This window comes from Mus pahari, chromosome 12 (assembly GCF_900095145.1).
Source record: "Mus pahari chromosome 12, PAHARI_EIJ_v1.1, whole genome shotgun sequence".
NCBI classification, from domain to species: Eukaryota; Metazoa; Chordata; class Mammalia; order Rodentia; family Muridae; genus Mus; species Mus pahari.
Window position 1 is genome coordinate 50,988,359 of NC_034601.1, and position 18,788 is coordinate 51,007,146.

An 18,788-nucleotide genomic window follows, 5' to 3' on the forward strand; every position below is an offset into this window, starting at 1 on the left:
TGTAGACCAGGCTGGCCTCGAACTCAGAAATCCACCTGCCTCTGCCTCCCAAGTGCTGGGATTAAAGGCATGCGCCACCACGCCTGGCTTACACATTGCTTTTTTAAAAACCATTTGAGCAAGTTGCAGAGATCATGTGCCTTTGTCCCCAAATAGCCAAAGTTTGTTTTCTAACAACATGGAGGATCATTTACTGATCTGTTGTTCCAAGAAGCCCACTGAGCCAGTGCTGGGATGAGATGGAAGCACTCAGATTCAGTCAGGCTCTTAAGAGTGGGTCAATCCTCCAAGAATTCAATTAGTTCTCATCAGAGTGGGATATTGTAGTCAGCAAGCCTGCTTCCTCTTTCCTTTCAATACCACAGTTTCTGTCTGTCTTCTATCTTTCACACAGCATGAGGTCCTGGCTTGGCCTCAGACTTACAACCTCTAGAACTGTGAGCTAAAAGAACTTCTTTCCTTTATGAATGGCTCGGCCTCGTGTATTTTCTTATAGCAACAAAAACTGGATCAAGACTGCGCTTCAAAGTACTTACGATATACTTCTGATATGCCTTTGGTTTACAACTGTCTGATACTCTTTAGTTCTAAATTATGCACTTTAGTGAGACCTCTTTCTCAGTTCATAACATCAAGGTGCACATGACTCAAGTTTGTCCTGATGCCAGTGCCAGGGACAGCAGTAACTTCGTTAAAGGGTCACTGGCAGGTTCTTTATTCCAAAACTATTTCCCAGGAAACTTCCTAACATCCTGGCATGAAGAGTGTCCCAAGTTCTTGTGTTTTTCGTCATTATCCATGGAGTCAGCTATCTCTGCAACAAGCCCTAAACCCTCGTATAGGAAGTGAGACTGAGGAGCTGTGCAGGCTTTTGATGCTGTACAGGATCAGGGTTTTAAGGTAGCAGGCCCCTCTTAACAGACAGAGCTAGGAAATTTCTCATGTTTTACCGTGCTGTCACAAAATCAGAGTCAAGGACTATTCTACAAAATAATTTAAGTTAGGTTTGTGGTGTGTGCAGCCATAAAAATTACAGAAGTTTTAGGTTTTGATTCTGTGTTACTACAGACATGTTATTGCATTGACTGCTAAATGTAATTAATTAATGCAGACAGCTCTGACAAGATCCCAGAGAACAGGATCACATGCCACATCTGTCTTCTTATTCATTCGCAAAGGCTAACAAACTTCAAATTTCACAACAGACAATCCATAGAAATTCTGAGTCTCAGACCTGCTTCCAAAGAATCTAGTGTGGAATGAAGAAGTTCTGACATTATAAAGGTGGCCGTGACAAGGTGATAGACATACCTGGATGGATTAGTCACATTTCATCCCTGTGACAACATGGAAACTGCTGAAAACCAGATACACATACTCTACCGGGAAGGGTTACTAACATTAGGGCGGCACAGGACAGAGGTGTGAGTCCATCAGCATTTCAAAGAGTTTCTGCAGAAGAGCAAAGGACTCATCAGGAATCTCCTGGGGTTTTCAGTATGCTATTTTAGACAACCCCCCCCCAGCATCTAAAACCAATAGGTCATTCTTACAATGGTCTTTAGATAACAGCAGCAGTGAGTGCTCCAGCACATACCAGTACAAAGTCTGTGCCCTGTTAAACCTTTTCCTCCTAACAGGCCACTGCAATCATTTTTGCAGCAGGATGCTGCGTGTTTCTACTGCTCTTGAAATAGCTATTGCATCTTTTGTCATGAACAACCTCTCCAGGTGACTGATGAACATTTCATTCGTTCCATTTGGACCACATGCTGGATGAATGCTTTAGGCATGCTCTTTACAAACATATATATTTCTACACACCACCTTTTCTGATGCTGAAAATTATCTTGCTCCCTGTCTGAACACCTGGGCAAAGCCCAGGGCCTTAGGGATATGAGGCTCCATGGGTAGCCTGCAAGAAGCCATTACCTGTCAATCTGGAAGATTGAAAGGAAGCAAGGGATACCCACAGCCTTCTGGGGTTCATTGTTTTAATGCTTTTGGTCTAAGGAACTTGAGAATATCCACAGATTTAATTGTAAGTTAGACTGGTCTAATCACCTTAGAAAACATGAATTTGGCATGAATATGGATCTGAGATATCAGTCAACCTATACAAATAAAGTTCAATATCAACCTTTGGACCCTCTGGGGAGCATCCACCAGATCTTGAATGACTACATGAAGATTGTTTTTCTTTACAGGCCAAGCCATTGCCTCATATTAAATGACCAGCAGTGAAAATGTTCCATCAGAAAAGCATAACACTGCAGTCCTGAACCCTCTGCTCTGGGAGAAACCATGTTAAGTAAATATACTTGTGTACATGCATTGCTCGAATGAAAGCAGACTTCTCCTGCTGCAGAAAGCCTTGTAAGAGCTGTACCCCTGTCCCAGTTGTGAAAGCCAACACTGACATTCTTTATCAGCATCATCTTAAAAAAGGCTAATTTGAATTATGAGCGTTTCTGTACCAAAAATCTGAGTTCGATGTCTTACCTAAATTGTAGACATTTTCTGTCAAATTAAAAAAAAATATATGTATCTGTTCAGGTTTACTGATAAGGAAACATGTGTTAAGTGAGCAAAAGATGTAAGTCAGTTCAGACGGGAGATGAAGCCATGCATAACCCGTCTATTATTCAGAACCTTGGGGGTTATTCACCTCATGATGGTCTCTAGCCCAAAGTCAACTCAAAAGGTACACTGCTTGTTTAAGTCAGTGAGAGGATGTAGTGGAGTCTTTCCATGACATCTGAGCACAGTAAGAACGCCACCATCAAGCAGGCTGCACGCTGTAAAGAAAGAACTGATAGTCCCCTACATCTGCCCCGCGAACACATTCTCTCTAGACAGAAAGCGGTGCATTAGCACATCCTTGTCTCTTGCCTGCAGCTTTTTCACTCCCCTCTCCCCACTTCCTCTGAGTTGTTATTGGATATATATTTTGGGATTATCTAGAAAAAGCAGTGCTCGGATTCCCATCAGGAAAGTATCTCTGCATGGGGGCCCATGTCCACCAATTCCAATAACGGGTCATTAATGTAAGGGGTAGATAATGGCAACGGAGCTTCTCCTTGTTCACACTGTGTGTCAGGTTGTGCTTTCAAAGAAACATGGATGAACTAACATGCTTTACATATGAAAAGGCTGGCAAAAAACCCTGGACTCTGGCACTATTCAGTCATACACAGAACAGCCATTTTCCTCCATACTGCCACATCTCATTTGGAAGAAATTAAAATTACTTCTTGAGAGAGGCATATGGGTGCTTGACCGCTAAATCCTAAAAAAGTAATTCATGAAATAACAGCATTAGGGGAGCAGCAATGGGGCTGAGTTTGCCTTTGTCATACGGCAGTTCTGTGTTTGACTTTAACTCTGGCCTCTCAGAGGCAGTTTATGAAATGTACCAAGCTCTCCAGTTCTCTGCAATCTAACAAGCTCCCATCTTCACACCTGCTTTCTGGGTTACTGGGGAAGAGTGGAGTGCAGAGAAGTTACTGGGCAGTAAGCATCCAGAGTTGGAGCTAAGAATCCAAGACTTGCAGACAGCGTTGGCTGTGGGGTTTTACAATGTTTCAAGCATTAGTCACCAGCTTCAAGAAGATAACAGCAAGCTCTAAGAACTGATTTTCAAAGGGGATCTGGGACTGAGGGTTTCAGTGGACGCTTTCCAGGGTAGCAGCTGCCAAGCTTGTGGGTTTTTCATTGGCTGCCACTTGATAGGGGAAAAAGCAGGAGGGTGAATTCTTTGAGGGCAAGTTCAGACAGTGAATAGTTCAAGGCTGCAGGCTGCTATGAAACTGGGAGCAGCGAATGGACACACAAACCACAAATGTTAAAGGCCCAATTGGTTTGATTTTCTCCAAAGTTTTAACAGCTGAAACCATTCTACTATTATCTAACCATTATACTGAATAAAATTAATATCCATAAAACAACGCTGTCCAGTAACATAACCAACGCTAGCTTTTCCAATTCTCCTTTCATGGGAAGAGGGATTAGGGAAGAGGAAGACAAGCTGTCTCACGGACAGCGATGCTTCAGTGGAAGGGGAAGGGGGTGACTTTTCATGTAGGTGGATGTGGGTTTGTATGCAGATCTGATCTCCGGTGGCTGTGTGATGGAACCTCAGGTTTCTTTTTTCTTTTTTCTTTTCTTTTCTTTCTTTCTTTCTTTTTTTTTTTTTTTGGTTTTTCGAGACAGGGTTTNTCTGTGTAGCNTTGGCTGTCCTGGAACTCACTTTGTAGACCAGGCTAGCCTCGAACTCAGAAATCCACCTGCCTCTGCCTCCCAAGTTCTGGGATTAAAGGTGTGCACCACCACCGCCCGGCTTATTTTCTTTTTTGTAAGATTTTATTTATTTTGTGTACATGATGCTCACTCTGCATGTACACTAGATGCCAGTAGAGGACGATACTATTATAGATGGCTGGGAGCCTCCATGTGGTTGCTGGGAATTGAACTCAGGACCTCTAGAAGAGCAGCCAGCTGTCTTAATGGTTAATCCATCTCTCCAGGCTCTTAGTTTTATTTTCTATAGGAGAGTCAGACCTACCTAGCAAGATCATTGCAGAGGGTGGGAAAATAAGATAATGAATGTTATGTAGTAGCAGATGGTAAATACTAAAAAACAAAACAAAAAAACAACAAAAACCCCTAAGCTGTCATTAGTGCCACACCCACACCTCCTAAAGTTCCTGTTACAAGTAGCTGCCCCCTCTACCATCTATGTAATTATATGTAAAGTTAACATACAGAACAAGAAAAACTGCATCCAGCTGGCTGTAAATAATCAATACTATTTTTAGTAATCTTTATGCTTTTGAATTTACAGGTTATTTATAACAAAGTTTATCGTGATAGACTTTATATCAAAAAATGGGAATTTTGGGGGGTGTTCTATCAGTATGGCAGGAGACACTTTCTGTAGAAGCTCTACAATAGCTTCAAGATGATTTTACTAAAGGGGGATCTGGCTAGCAGGCTCCTCCTCGCCTCCACCAGCCTTCCTGATGATTCCCTGATAATGCATACCATCAGCTGCCATTCCTAATAAAACCCTCTGCTGGCTCTGCATACCGTCTGGCAAGCTGTAAGTCATATGTCCTCGTCTCCCTCCTGCTTTTCTTCTTTAAGGCCAGCTAAAACCTGCTTTTCATAAATCTTAAGAGAGTAAATCAAAGTAACCAGCCTGGAATTCGACAGAGCACTAACCGACATTACTTAAAATAGAACCGGGGAGCAGGGCACCATCTTCTCCTGGCATCTGCATACCCACCAGGACTTTCCCCACCACACTCAAGGCACCTGTGCTTCAGTTTTCATGGATACCACCCCTCCCCTGTCCCCATGAATCAACATCTTCAGTTCCCCACACTTTTCACTATTTAGTTTCCTGGGGCAGGTTTAGCAAGCAATGGTCAGTAAGCCAAATCAGCCTGTAGAGTCAACAGTACGAATGACTTTTACATTTTGTAATACGTTAAACATTTGGAAGACTCATGAAGAACAAGACTAACTTTTTGTGCTAACAAATAAAGTTTTATGAAGACATGGCCAGGCATGTTGATTCATACTATGTCAGTGGAGTTTGGTGAGTGATTCACTGAAGTGGGGCTAGCACAGACTGTAAGGTATACTGACTGTTCACAGGAGAGGTTTGTTGGTGCTGCCCTAAGAGGCCTTTCCATGGACGAGAAGCAAATGCCTGTGTTACACTGTCCTGCCTTCCTCCTGGTTTCACTGTTCCAGTTCCCCGGGCCTGGGAAGGAAAGATTAGCTGAACGCTGACAGCCGAGTAAGACAACAGGAACAGAAGGGCACGGGGACCAGAAGGTGAGGGTCTTGAGTCTTCTTTAGATATTGAGTTTTACGTTGACACTGGACCTTCTAGGCTCACAACCTAGTTTTTCTCTTGCTGGGGTTTTAACTTCTTTGCCTTTGGGGGGAAAAAAATCCTGTACTCACTCACTAGATCATTATGATAAATATGTGAAATCTTATCACTATCTCATCTTTTACTGTCAGTCCCAAGTAAACCCAAGATCTAAGGAAGGAGGGGGAGAAGAATTTTGTAAACCTGCCCAGTTCGCTGATTTAAAAATTAAAACCCACTAGTCTAAACCTATGGAGATAGCGCTGTAATGCGACCATGTAATGATTAAAATGAATAATTCATTGTGGCCTCCACTGGAGAATGGGGCACTTATACCAATGGCACAGAATTACTTGGTTTTTGGAAATTCCCCATCAGGAAGATGTCATTTCAGCACATAGTTTAACAATGCTGATGTCCAGGGAAATACCATCTCAATTAAAGTATGAAAACAATGATCTAAGACCCTAAAGGCCAGACAGCGAGAGGTGCTCAGGCTCTTTTTCTGTTGCTGAGATTCACTCCACTGATCAGCAACAACATGGATGAGGGAAAGGTCCATCATTAAGGTAAGCCAGGGCAGGAGCTCAAGGCAAGAAGCTGGAGGCAGCATCTGAAGCAGAGACCATGGAGGTGTGCTGCTCATTTGCTTGCTCTAGATGGGTCATAGACAACCCAAGACCACCTGTCCAGGTGGGGCCCTGCCCACAGAGAGCTGAGCCCACCCACATCAATCACTAAGTGACAATATGCCTACAGACTAATCTGATGGGGCCAATTCCTCTACTGAGGTTCCTTCTTCCTAGGTGTCTACTGTGTTACCTGAAATATAAGACAGAAACAGGATGGGTGGCATCATTTCATGTTCAGAAAAGAAAAATTTATTTATATTCATATAGGCAACATCAGTTGGCAAATGCATTTCTGGTCAAACTTCCTATTTCATAGATTTCATACATGTAGTATCAATCTGTACATAATCTTTTCTTTTTTTTCTTAAAGATTTATTTATTTATTATATGTAAATACACTGTAGCTGTCTTCAGACACTCCAGAAGAGGGCGTCAGATCTTGTTACGGATGGTTATGAGCCACCATGTGGTTGCTGGGATTTTAACTCTAGACCTTCGGGAGAGCACTGAGCCATCTCACCAGCCCCAATCTGTACATTTTCAACCTAGGCCAAGATTAGCTAGTTATACAGGTGCACTGCAAACAGTTTACTTTAAAGACATTTATACCTTCCTGGGTCAGGAAAAGGTAAGTTTTACCACACATGACCTTGCTGTGGGGAAGGATGGCTGATCAGCTTCATTATCACAGATCTTTTATTGCTAATTATGAAATGATTTGTATTTTATGGTAGAGGAAACCCCACAGTTATTGGATATTGGTCTAATGTAAAAGGCTGGCTTTGGGCATTCAGCTTAGTCATGGTAAGTGGTGACAGCCCTGGGGAGTGGGGGTCAGGGTGAATTACTCAGAAGATTTGGCACAATTAATGAGAAAGCAACTTTTAAGGAAAGTCAGTATATAAAATATGCATAAGTGAGAATTAAAAAAATGACTAAGTAAGAGGGAAAATTATTACTGTTGTGAATATGATCCAAACTTAATGTTAGAGGTGGGAAATTTCTTAGGGAACCCCAAGTCCAAGTTTCTTTCCTGGAAAATCAAACGGCGCTTCAGGAGGTCATGGGTTCCTGTCTTAGTCTTCAGTTGCTATGACAAATTCCACAAACTGGGCAATTTAGAATAGAAATGTACACTTCTCAAGCTTCTGGAAGCGAGGAAGTCTCATGTAAAGGTGCTAGCATCTAGCAAGGGCCTTCCTGCTGTAACAGCCTGGTAGAAGGCAGAAGTGCAAGAGAGCTTAAGAAATGAGGTGCACAGAGCCCTCACAACCTAGTCACATTGTGGAGGTCCCACTTCTCAACACTGTTGAAACTGGGATTTAGTTTACAATGCACAAACTCTGTGGGAAAGACAAACAATAGCATTCAGGTTTGGCCCACCCACCATTCAGGTTTGGCTCACCCACCATTCAGGTTTGGCTTACTTCTGGTAGTAAGCGACCTCTTTCTCTTCAAACCAGCTCTTTAAATTTAGGTACAACTCTGGTGTGGATATAGTCAAAACACCCAAGAACAGATGGAGAGAAGAATGCTGAGCTATGGTACGATAGTGGTTATGAATTTACTTTCAGTCTTTCCCTTAACTCATGGGGCCCAGAGCAGCTTGCAGGTAGCCTCTGAGGTCAACTTCCTTACTCTAAGTTTTCTTACAGAAGGGGTCTTTCTGGTCACTTCCAGTTCTGTCTTTCTCCCCTGTACTTTCCATCTCTAACAGAACTGAAAGGCAGCCGTGAAGGCGTCAGTCAGAAAGAGCTGGGATGCCTTCCCATTGCCCTCACTTACATCACACCTCCACTTCATCTGCAGGTGCCAACACTTCTAAGCTTCACCCCAACACTCGGTCTCCACATCAGCTTCACCCCAACACTCGGTCTCCACATCAGCTTTCAAGATCACCTAAGTCTTGGTATTGTTTTGACTGTTGCAATCTGAAATGTTTTTTATAACTGGGAATCTCACCTTTTGGCGATTAGTGGCAGACAAAAGACACAAAAACCCTTTAGAAGCAGTTTGTATTATAGAGTTTTGACATTACCAAAACGTTCCATGAGATATGTGTGTGATCTCTTATGCTAAGCTAAGGTTTAAGAGTAGTCACTCAGAGAGTCAATGCTGATTCTTTGAAAAGTTTTACTAAGATTACTTATGCCTATTAATTTTATGCAGTAATGGCTTTCATTGTAACATTTTTGATTCTTTTATATGAACAAAAACCACTACATACATTATGATGGTAATTGAAGTTGTACACCTAATAGCAAAATAAATAACTATTTAGCATTTGGTACAGCAACTAAACTTAAAATATTTTGGGGTAATCTTAGTTGGAGAGCAATTGTGATCAAATTTACCAGGTTATGTGACTAAAGCAGGCTTATTTTCTGCATAAGGACATGCACTTATTTTTAAGGCACTTGATTAGTCTTTTTATTGTAAAAATGAAAACAAATATTTTTCTTTGTGCCAAATAAGTCTCCCATTATTTTAAACAAAATGAATTGAGTCTAAGAGCTGAAATAACTGCTAATAAATGACTGATCTGTCAACGAAACATCAAAAGGGATACATTTATGATATACTTTGGTAAAAATGTGTGTGTGTGTGCGCGCGCACACACACACATGCGTATGTAACTTGAAGCCTAATTGTGTCATAGTTGCCTGCAAAAAGGTATTTTACAAAACAAAAATAATCATTATGGAGTTCACAGCAGTGAGTTCTGACCCTATCTGTTGCTACGTAGCCCAGGTTGGTACTGAGCTTGTCACCACTGTATGATAACTTCCTGAATGTTATTATCACGAGTGCCACTTAGCTTAGAGTCTTCTTATTAAGGAACTATCAACTTGCAGCTGTCACACTGTTATCACTGCACAAGAGTCAAGACTGTTTTCTAACCACATACATTATTGTAAGTACTTAATTATTGTAAATAAACCCGACACCATTACTTTATCTTTTCTCTTTATATTTATAATGTAAAATTATCTATTGAGTAACTCCTGGGTAAAAATGCAGCATTTAAGAGGTAAACATTCGATAAAGGCATTCTTTTATTATATGGTTACTTGCATAAGACCTGCACAAGACCAATCCAACAAAATCAGTCAACACTAGACACACAGACACACAGACACACACACACACACAGGTAAAGGATTTGAGGGTGGGAGAGAAAAGTACCAGAGGGTGTCTAGGGAGAGTAGAGAATGGATAGATCACACGGAATGCATGTATGAAATTATCCAAGAATAAATAAAAGATGTTCTTAAAGAAACTTCTAACGTCAGTAGTAAGGTACAGTGTTTGCTAAGATCTGATCTCTACATGAGTTAAATCCCAGACTATCTACAAAGATAAAAGTTATAACTATCAATAGAAAACAAATATTAACAGAAAGCCTGAACATCTGTTCTCTTTCACCTGGAACATAACTGAAAGCTGCCATGTGCTCAGAGTGAATGGCCTAAGGAAATACCTGACAAAGGGGGAAGTGCATGAATGGGTTAAGAAATTCCAGGATGATGTCACTTCAGAGTCTCAGTGTACCTGGCTGCCATGTGGCCGGGTGCTGTGGAAAGTAAGATTTCATCATTCAGAGGCTTTAAAACTCTTAGCAGTTCCCTTTGCACGCCCTGTGGGGCTCCATCCTGCCCTGCCTTCCGTGTCTTTCCTAAGTGCTCCCTCCTCCCTCTTTTTCTCCAACTCATCAAGATCCTTCCACCTGATTATCTTTACCTTGCCATGCTCTTTCTCCTACCCAACTAGCTTTGTGTTGTGGAGTGCAGGTCAAGTTCTTCAATTATTTCCCACCTTTGGAGATTTAGACGGTCATTCACATTCATTTTCCTTATCACCTTTCCAAAAAAAAAAAAAATCTTGTCTTAACAATGATTTATACTGCTTGTGTATGTACATGTGTGGGTTTGCATGGAACGGGTACTTGTGGAGGTTAGTGGACAACATAAGGAATGGCTCTCTCATCCCACCTCATGGGCTAAGGGACTGGAATCAGATCCTTAGGGTAGGCTGCACGTATTTTCACTCACTGAGCCACTAGCTCATTCTCCATACTCCAAACATAATAAATTGGGAAAAGCAATCTTGGTAGACTGAATGACAGGCATATACTGGAGTCTAGCAGAGGGGTAGTAGGACTGAATGTGAGCTATGGGAAAGGAAGAGCTCTTCTGTGCCTTCTAGAAAAGGGCAGGAGTAAACGAGGCTGAAGTCTGTCCATAAGCTACAAGATGCCACTAGAGAAACAACTGCTTTCCTTTTTTGATCTCAAAGCAAAGGGTACAAGCTGAGTTTAGTTCACTGGAGGGTTTTGGTTTGGCCAACCATGAAAGAAGCAGCTTCTAAGTTCATTTAGTCACGTAATAGTTATTAAGGATGAAGAAATGAGGCATAGCTTTCTTTAGATACTAAGAATACAGCACTGAACCAGCATGGACTATCTGAAGTCCTTACTCTTGTGTAATCTACACAGTAATGTGGAAGACAGAAAATAAAGAAGAAAATATGTGCTATAGTGGCTCATGATAACATGCTGAGGAGAGAGACAAGAGAGAAGGGGTTAGTCGTATGAACAGACGTGTCTAATAGAAGCTTAGACTGTTCACTGAAGCCTAGTCATCTCTGAAAAGATGCCCTTTGAGTGAAGAGTGAAGGGGTCAAGGGGTCATGATGATACCTGGGGAAGAAGGAAGCGCAATGTCAGAGGTCCTGAGGTGAGAATGAACCGGGTGGATCGGAGAAAGAGGCAGAAGGCCACTTAGCTGCAGGGTTGAGGCCAGAGTGCTTCATGGTTCACCAGGAGGCCTTCAGCTTTCAGGCTACTTGAGATTTAGAGACCCTGGAGGGTTGTGAGCACAGGGCACAGTGATCTGACTCAGCTTCAAGAGATCCTGACTCTGGGGAAGTAAGCCTGAATGCACGGAGGGAGGGGAGGGAGAGAGGGAGGGAGACAGTCAGTTACTGCAGCAGTCCTGGGCAGGGAGTGGCAGTTTGACTGGAGCAGCACAGAAAAGACCCACAGGAAGTGATCACATTCTGAGCAGAGTCTGAGGGCAGAACCAACAGGATTTCCTGGTGGACTAGATGTGGGTTTTGAAAGGAAACAAGGAGTCGAGGTTTCTGGCTTAAAGCACGTGGACAGAAGGATTTGCCCACCTGTGAAATCAGGTTTAATGAAATAATGCAGACTTCAAATTTCTCTCAAAGGAGTGCAAAATTTTGCCAACCACATAGATGCATTTCTTCACATGACAAAATATAGTAGGAGCTAAGCACAGGTCCTTGTTCCCTGTTTTATACCTGGCCTTCTAGGTGATAAATAGCTCTTTGTACCTGTTTGACAACTGCACACAGTTGGAGTTTAAGTCCTGCTCCAAACTGTCCTGTGAATATTCATTGTCAAAAGTCTTTAACATCCATGTGGCCACATATTTGACTAAACAAAGATAATTTCACCTATAGAAAAATAACAGGAGGGAAGAAATGGGAAGAAGAGAGGGTAAAAGGCATATTTAAAAAAAAAAAGAAGAATTAACCTGCCCACCATGGTATCAGCATTTGGTGATTTCTCAAAGTAATTAAATAAATAGAGATGCCATCATCCCTCTGCATCAGAGGCCTATGCCTGTTAGAGACTGGATTTATAGCAAGAAAAGTAGACTCGGGTAATGGGGGTCTGTAGACAGACAAGAAAAATAAGCCCTGTTGAGAGGCTCGGGGCAATTCCTCCACATGGCTGCTCTCTTACTATGTGTGGTCATTCGCAGATGTGAGTGATAAAATCTCATGTCCCCAGTTAACTGTCTATGACAAAATGTCAGAAATGATTTAAAGAGAAGTATGTTACTAACACAGATTGTAGGCAGTACACCCCTTCTTGTACACGCATATCTGTGCTGGTTAGTTCTGGTCAACTTAACACAAGTTAGAGACACCTGGGTCCCTCAGTTGAGGATGGCCTCCATAGGATTGTTCTGTGTGATATTTAAATTTTTTTTGTTTGTTCATTAATCATTGATGTGAGAAGGCCCAGCCCACTATGGACAGTGTCACCTTGGGGCATGTGGACCTGAGTTGCTCAAGAAAATAAGGTGATATGTAGTAGAGGATGGCTTTATCTGGCATTAAGGGGAAGAGAGGCCCTTGGTCCTCTGAAGGCTTGATACCCCAGTGGAGGGGAATGCCGGGGCAGCGAGGTGGGAGTTGGGGGTAGAGGAGCACCCTCAAAGAGGCAGGGGAAGGGGGGATAGGGTAGGGGATTCCGAAGAGGATAATATTTAAAATGTAAATAAATAAAATATCCAATAAAATAATAAAATAAAAGAAAGAAAGAGAAGAGAAAAGAAGCGAAGCTGAGGCAGCCATGAGCAAGCTAGGAAGCAGTATTCTTCCATGGTCTCTGCGTGAGTTCCTGTCCCCGAGTTTGGCTTAATGATGGACTATAACCTGTAAGTAAAACAAACCCTTTCCTCTATAGCTTGGTTTTGGGCAGTATTTTATCATGGAAACAGAGAAGGAAACTAAAATAATAAATATGTGAAATCTTAATTGTAAATTAGTCAGAATAAGGAATTAACAACAGTCACAGAAAAAAAATAGGATGGTATAATGTGGGAAAAGAATTTAAAATGTATGAAATGTTTATTTCTGGCTGGTGATGATTCAAACTGGCATTGCCACTTGCAGCCAACAGCTGGGATTTCACGGTGCTCTGGCGAAACCCTAGCAGGGGATCAGTATATCCCACCTGATTACTGACCCGCTTCTGATCCTGAACAAGCCATGGAACCAGCCCTAATGGCCCTCTGGGTAATGAAGTCAGTGTGGAGAGTGGAGAGTCACAAGCTTTCCAAATGGGCCTTCGATTTATTCAGCCATTTGATGCTTAACCTGGGACTGAGTCTACAGTGAGCTAGCTGGAGGGCCAGCTCTCCAGGGTGTCTGGGCATTTTCCACCCTCCCTGGGTAGTGTCTGTCCCTAAATCTGCTTGTGCCTCCTGGACTTGTTAGTATAGTTATTGGCATACTTTACACTTTGGTGTACTATGGTATAGGGCAGAAGTTGATCTCTATGAAAAGTACACCTCAGAGTGTGCAAAGAGGAGGAACAGGGGTGTGTGTGTGTTTTGTGTGTGTGTGTGTGAGAGAGAGAGAGAGAGCACAATCAGAATAATTTGTGTATATATTAAAGTATCATAATGAGATTTATTACATATAACCTATATATAATAAACCCATTAAATACTATCTGGAAGCCTGATAAAGGAAACATGACTTTAAAAGCTACTGATGTAGATGTAGATTAGACAATGTGAAAGGCAGGAAAAGTGCTTATAAAAAAGGCCCAGGGTCATTCTTGCTGTAATCTTGCTTCGCAAGAGCAAGAATTCAACAAAACTGAAATAAGAAACCATAGACAATGCAATCATTAAGATATCATTACCGTCGGGAAAATATTAGGAAATTGCAACCCGCAGACCTATAATCGAAGAAAAGGCCTTGGCCCTACCACAGAGGGTCTACCATGCTGACAAGAGACTGAGCTGCAGTATGGTGGAACTTCACTTAAGCCCCAGTGCTTATGTGAAGCCAGACAAAAGAGGCAACAGGACAAGGAAGCTGCACTCCAGGAAGAGGATACCGAGAAGAGGGCGGGCTTAGGGCTGCAGGGGGAGGGACAGAAGGCAGATACTGATTTTGATAGGCTGGCATATCCTTGCTTGCATCAGCCTGAGGAAGCATGCACTCCCTTCTGTAGAGACTCATCTAATTCTCTCTGAGACGGAATTGCTTTAATCAGGCAGAAGGTTTTGCCTGGCTCGCTCTCTCTCTCTCTTTTTTTTTCCTGATAAAATTAGTCAATAAGTAACTTCAGGTAAATCCACCCCACTGTGAGGAGCAAAGAAACCTTTGCTTCCCTCAGGATAAGATGCACAGAGCAGTAGTAGTTCTAGGTAAAAATAATAGTTTTCAACGACGAGACCAGGCCTGTAATTTTCTGCAGCACTCTATGACATCATGGTTTATATGAGGCCAACTCCATAAATCAAGCCTTACCTAATTAAAGATTCCTCTGCAGATTTACATTATTAGAGCAAATAATTAAAACAGCCTCGCAATAACGAAAGCCAGATCTGTTTACAAAAATGTTTTTTTTTTTTTTTACCCCCAAACTTTTAGTCTTCTTACCATTTACAGATCTTTCACATTTACTAAATTATAGGCTCAGAGCATTTCTTTAGTCTGACTTCACTTTCAAGGAATTCTTCAATTAACTTTACGTTGCTTTAAGCTGTTCATCCAACGAGAAAACAATCTGTGGTTTCTGACTCCTCTGTGTGCCAATGGCTGCCATCCATGGTCGACTTTCAGACACACTGTCTCTCGAGAGCCAGGCTCTGTTTGCATAAAGCCAGCCAGTTGTCATAGCATTTTGACAAGCACTATAGGAAAACAAAGGACAATATTCTGTTGTAGCTAAACTGGGAGAATTACCACTGCACTGGGGACACGCATGACATCCACACCCAAGCACCTGGCCTAGGACAGAAAGTAGCACATACTCCATTTTCACTGTGACCTGGTCATCTAGGGACGCTTTCTTCACACCATCACCTTCTCCACAATGGTTAAAACATCTAAAACTCAAGGAAAGGGGCAGCTACAACAAGATGCAAACATGCCCGAGAGAAAGCTGCAAAGCAGCCTCATGTGATCTTTGCAATGGCTATGGCGTTCCCACTGTCAGATCTTCAGCCAAATATGGAGTAATAAAAAAGTCTGAGCTCAGAGGTAGGCCTTCAGTCCAAAACCCTACAATATTCTTAGCCTCTGGTCTACCACCTCAAGTCTTTTTGCCTCTTGCATTCATTCACATTTTTGATAAGTGCAGATGACAACCAGCTGCAGAAACAACCAAGGGAGCAAACGATTGACTGCTGAAGGAAAAGACACTCACACTTGGACCTACCCCCCAACCCCTGAGTTAGGAAGAACTGACTTTCCTTTCCTTGGGACCTGGGTTGTTCCAAGTGTCTCTGATCCTCTGGGAACTTGAGAACCCAAGATGCACACAGCAAGAGTGAAAGCTTAAGGTCTCTGGGGGCACTCAGGGTGAGGCTTATGTGCTCTTCCTCCAAAGTCCTGGCCAGTGCTGTCTGTAGTGAGGTATGGAGGAGGTGGCCGGCCTTTCCCAAGCAGCACAACAAATACTATGGTGGTGCCATGCCACAGCTGCAGGTAACGTCAGAGGAACCAGGTGGATACCTAGCCAGGTGGAGCCACAAGGTTGACTGTGGACTTGGCACTGGCCCCGCTGAGGCTGCCTTTGGAAGGATACCAATGGAAACTGCTCATCTGCTTCCACACAGCGTATGCCGTATGCTATAATCTGCTGTTGCTACTGAGCCTGAATCAAAAGGCCTGCAGGATTCCTAAGCACATCAGCTACTCGCATAGCATTTTCCAATGGCCTGCCCTCTGGTTCTGTTTAAAAGTTCTGATGTTAAGTTTTGCTTTTAAGCTACTGTAAATGGTTCATGGAATAATAAGATGAATAGGCTTGGCATGGTGGCACACACTTTTAACCCTAGTGCTTGAGAAACAAACGTATTCGGATCTCTGTAAATTCAAGGCCAGCGTGGTCTACAATAATAAAATAAATTTAAAAATAAGTATATAAAAAGACAAAGTTCCTTCCATACAGTACTGAATTTCTTCTTTAACATGAAAATCATTGTTTTTTTAAAATCTAATTTGTTCTCTGAAATTCCCAGATATTCAGTTTTAAGTCTACTCTAAGACCTTAAAAACCCAAGCAACCCAAATCTACTGCTCTGCTCAAGGCCCTGCTTCATGGGGCAAGAACAGTCTTCTAGACCGAGTTCACAGCTCAGAGCCTGCCTTAGATCCCTCGTCCTGTCTTTGTTCTTTCAGACACACCTATGCACAACAGAACATTATAGAGGCTTTTGTTCCCAGAAGGCAATGCTAAAATTCAGGGCAGGACTTCATCTCTCTAGAATTCTTAATACTATGCATCCTTAGGCTGGTTTGTAGAGTAAAAGTGTATGGTATCAGCTCAGAAAACAAGGGGAGCCAGTGAGCAAGGGGAACCAGTCGTGAGCAAGGGGAACCAGTAAGACGTTATGGAAATTTAAGTCCTTTCTTTACCCCCCAACTTTTAGTCTACATTTTGTACATTTTAATGCATAAGGAGCAGAGTGTCACCAGGAACTTTCAACTGGAGTATGTTCAGCAGTTCTGTTCAGCAGTTCTGTTGGATGCTCTGGGAGGCAGTGATGTCAGGAAAACGGCATCCTTCAGTGTGGAGTGAACGGACACTAAGCTGGGGAATTCTGCACCATGATTAGAGGTCTGGGCAAGCTTGAAATAGTGAGCACACTGGCTTTAAGAAAACCCCAAACCCGTTATCCCCTAATAAAATGGGCTTTGTAATGAACTAATAAAAAAATGGCCACAGAAATGTGCCTTTGAAAATTTTAAATTAGATCAGTAAAAATGAACATATAGAATTCTAAGACCATTCTAAGACTCAAAGTATTGTGGTAATTCCCACTTTGTCTGATATGGCAAATATGAGAAGGGTGAAGGAAGACAGGAAGTCTGGAGGGATGTGGTATGTAACTGTGGTCTAGATACCATTAGCATGATTGCTGGGAGGAGCTACATTTCTTGTGTAGCTTCTCTGCTGAGCTAAACATTTCAAACAGTTCTTTCTGGTCTATATAATGGATTGACTAATTGGGACTTCTCTCTGTCACCCAATTCATTTCCAACTCAACTGGTCGTAAGAGCCATGTAATATAACAAATATTTGCAAGTATTGATTTTTTAATGACAGACTTTTTTTTTTTTTTTTTTGAGACAGGGTTTCTCCGTGCAGTCCTGGCTGTCCTGGAACTCACTCTGTAGACCAGGCTGGCCTCAAACTCAGAAATCTGCCTGCCTCTGCCTCCCAAGTGCTGGGATTATAGGCATGCACCACCACTGCCCGGCTAGACTTTTTTTTTTTTTTTTTTTTTTTAAGGTCATATCATTTTGGCAATGGCAAACACAGAAGGTGAAGAGGAATTCGGAATTCTTAATTATGTAGAAGCTCGGAAGAGGAAATGAAAAAAGAATTTAAAAACAACAGAATGAGTGAACCATCTCCAGGAATCTTTACAGTCCTTATTTTTCTCTAGATTGTGTTCCCAAATGCATCAGCTGGAAGGCGGGGAGGAAGGGCCACTGAAACCCTGCGGCCAGGATGAGGGAGAACAGTAAATTCGCGGTCAGCCTGGGCTACTAGATAAGACCGCAGTCTTAGGAACAAAGAAAGATGAATGTAAATACCTCTTTTCTGCATATTTTGAGAATTCTTTTTTAATGTATTATGAAGGCTGTCATATGGTTACAGAAAGTGAAGTATTTTATAAAGCCTGCCAGGGTACGAGCGCCATCCAAGGATAGTAAGGTCTGTGTTTCAAATAAAACCTCATATGAAGAAGGAAACCTGACCAGACTCTCGTAGTTTATTTCTGTCATTCTCTTGTCAGCAGTAAGTGTAGCTGGTTGTCTGAATAGATGCAACTGTTAGCAGGGAAGGATGAATGGGTACAAGGAATTTTAGGGCTGGGATAAGGTATAAAGTGCCATCTATTGCAAATTAACAAGAGAAAGCATAGGTTGAAAGGTGTGTGAGTGCGTGCGCGCGCGCGCGAGTGTGTGTGTGTGTGTGTGTGTGTGTGTGTGTGTGCGCGCTCTCTCTCTCTCTCTCATACACACACACACACACACACACACACAGAGAGAGAGAGAGAGAGAGAATGAATGACAGAGAGAGACAGAAAAATATTTTTGAATCCTTTTCAGTCGTCATATACTTAGACTATTGTATGCTTGCAAACTCCATTTTTCATATACCCACTGAGTGCCTTTCTTGTACCTGGCAGGGTGACAGATGCCCACAATCATATACACTTAAGAAACAGAAAAAGAATATGGACATTCTTTCTTCTGTTAACTTCAAGTATTGTCAGTATACTCCAGATATTGTAAGTTATTGGCCTTGAAACTCTGCTATCAAAAGGGGTTTAGTAGAGCCAGGAATCAACCGATCATTGGAGATGTATTGCGGAAAACTTGATATCAACTTACTGACACTTGAGCCAACCCCATGTGTCTGCCTTTCCTAAGGAGAGTTTGTCTACACAGAAGCTGAGCTAGCCTGTAACAATCCTTTTAGG

At 42.2% G+C, this 18,788-nt stretch overlaps 2 protein-coding genes across 3 annotated transcripts in view; one reads left to right on the top strand and one right to left on the bottom strand.

The window, feature by feature from the left end:
* Window positions 1-18,788, bottom strand: part of Cmss1 (cms1 ribosomal small subunit homolog) — a 299,845-nt gene that overhangs the window by 125,235 nt on the left and 155,822 nt on the right. The gene's annotated exons all lie outside the window — the stretch shown is intronic.
* The window catches only part of Filip1l (filamin A interacting protein 1 like), a 240,257-nt gene that overhangs the window by 68,578 nt on the left and 152,891 nt on the right, over window positions 1-18,788 (top strand). Inside the window, exon 1 of one of the 2 annotated variants that reach the window (XM_029544543.1) lies at window positions 5,565-5,844. The exons of the other annotated variant lie outside the window; for it this stretch is intronic. The gene's annotated coding sequence lies outside the window, so the exon portion shown is untranslated. Of the gene's footprint in view, window positions 1-5,564; window positions 5,845-18,788 lie in introns of those variants that run through there. 2 annotated transcript variants of the gene reach the window in all.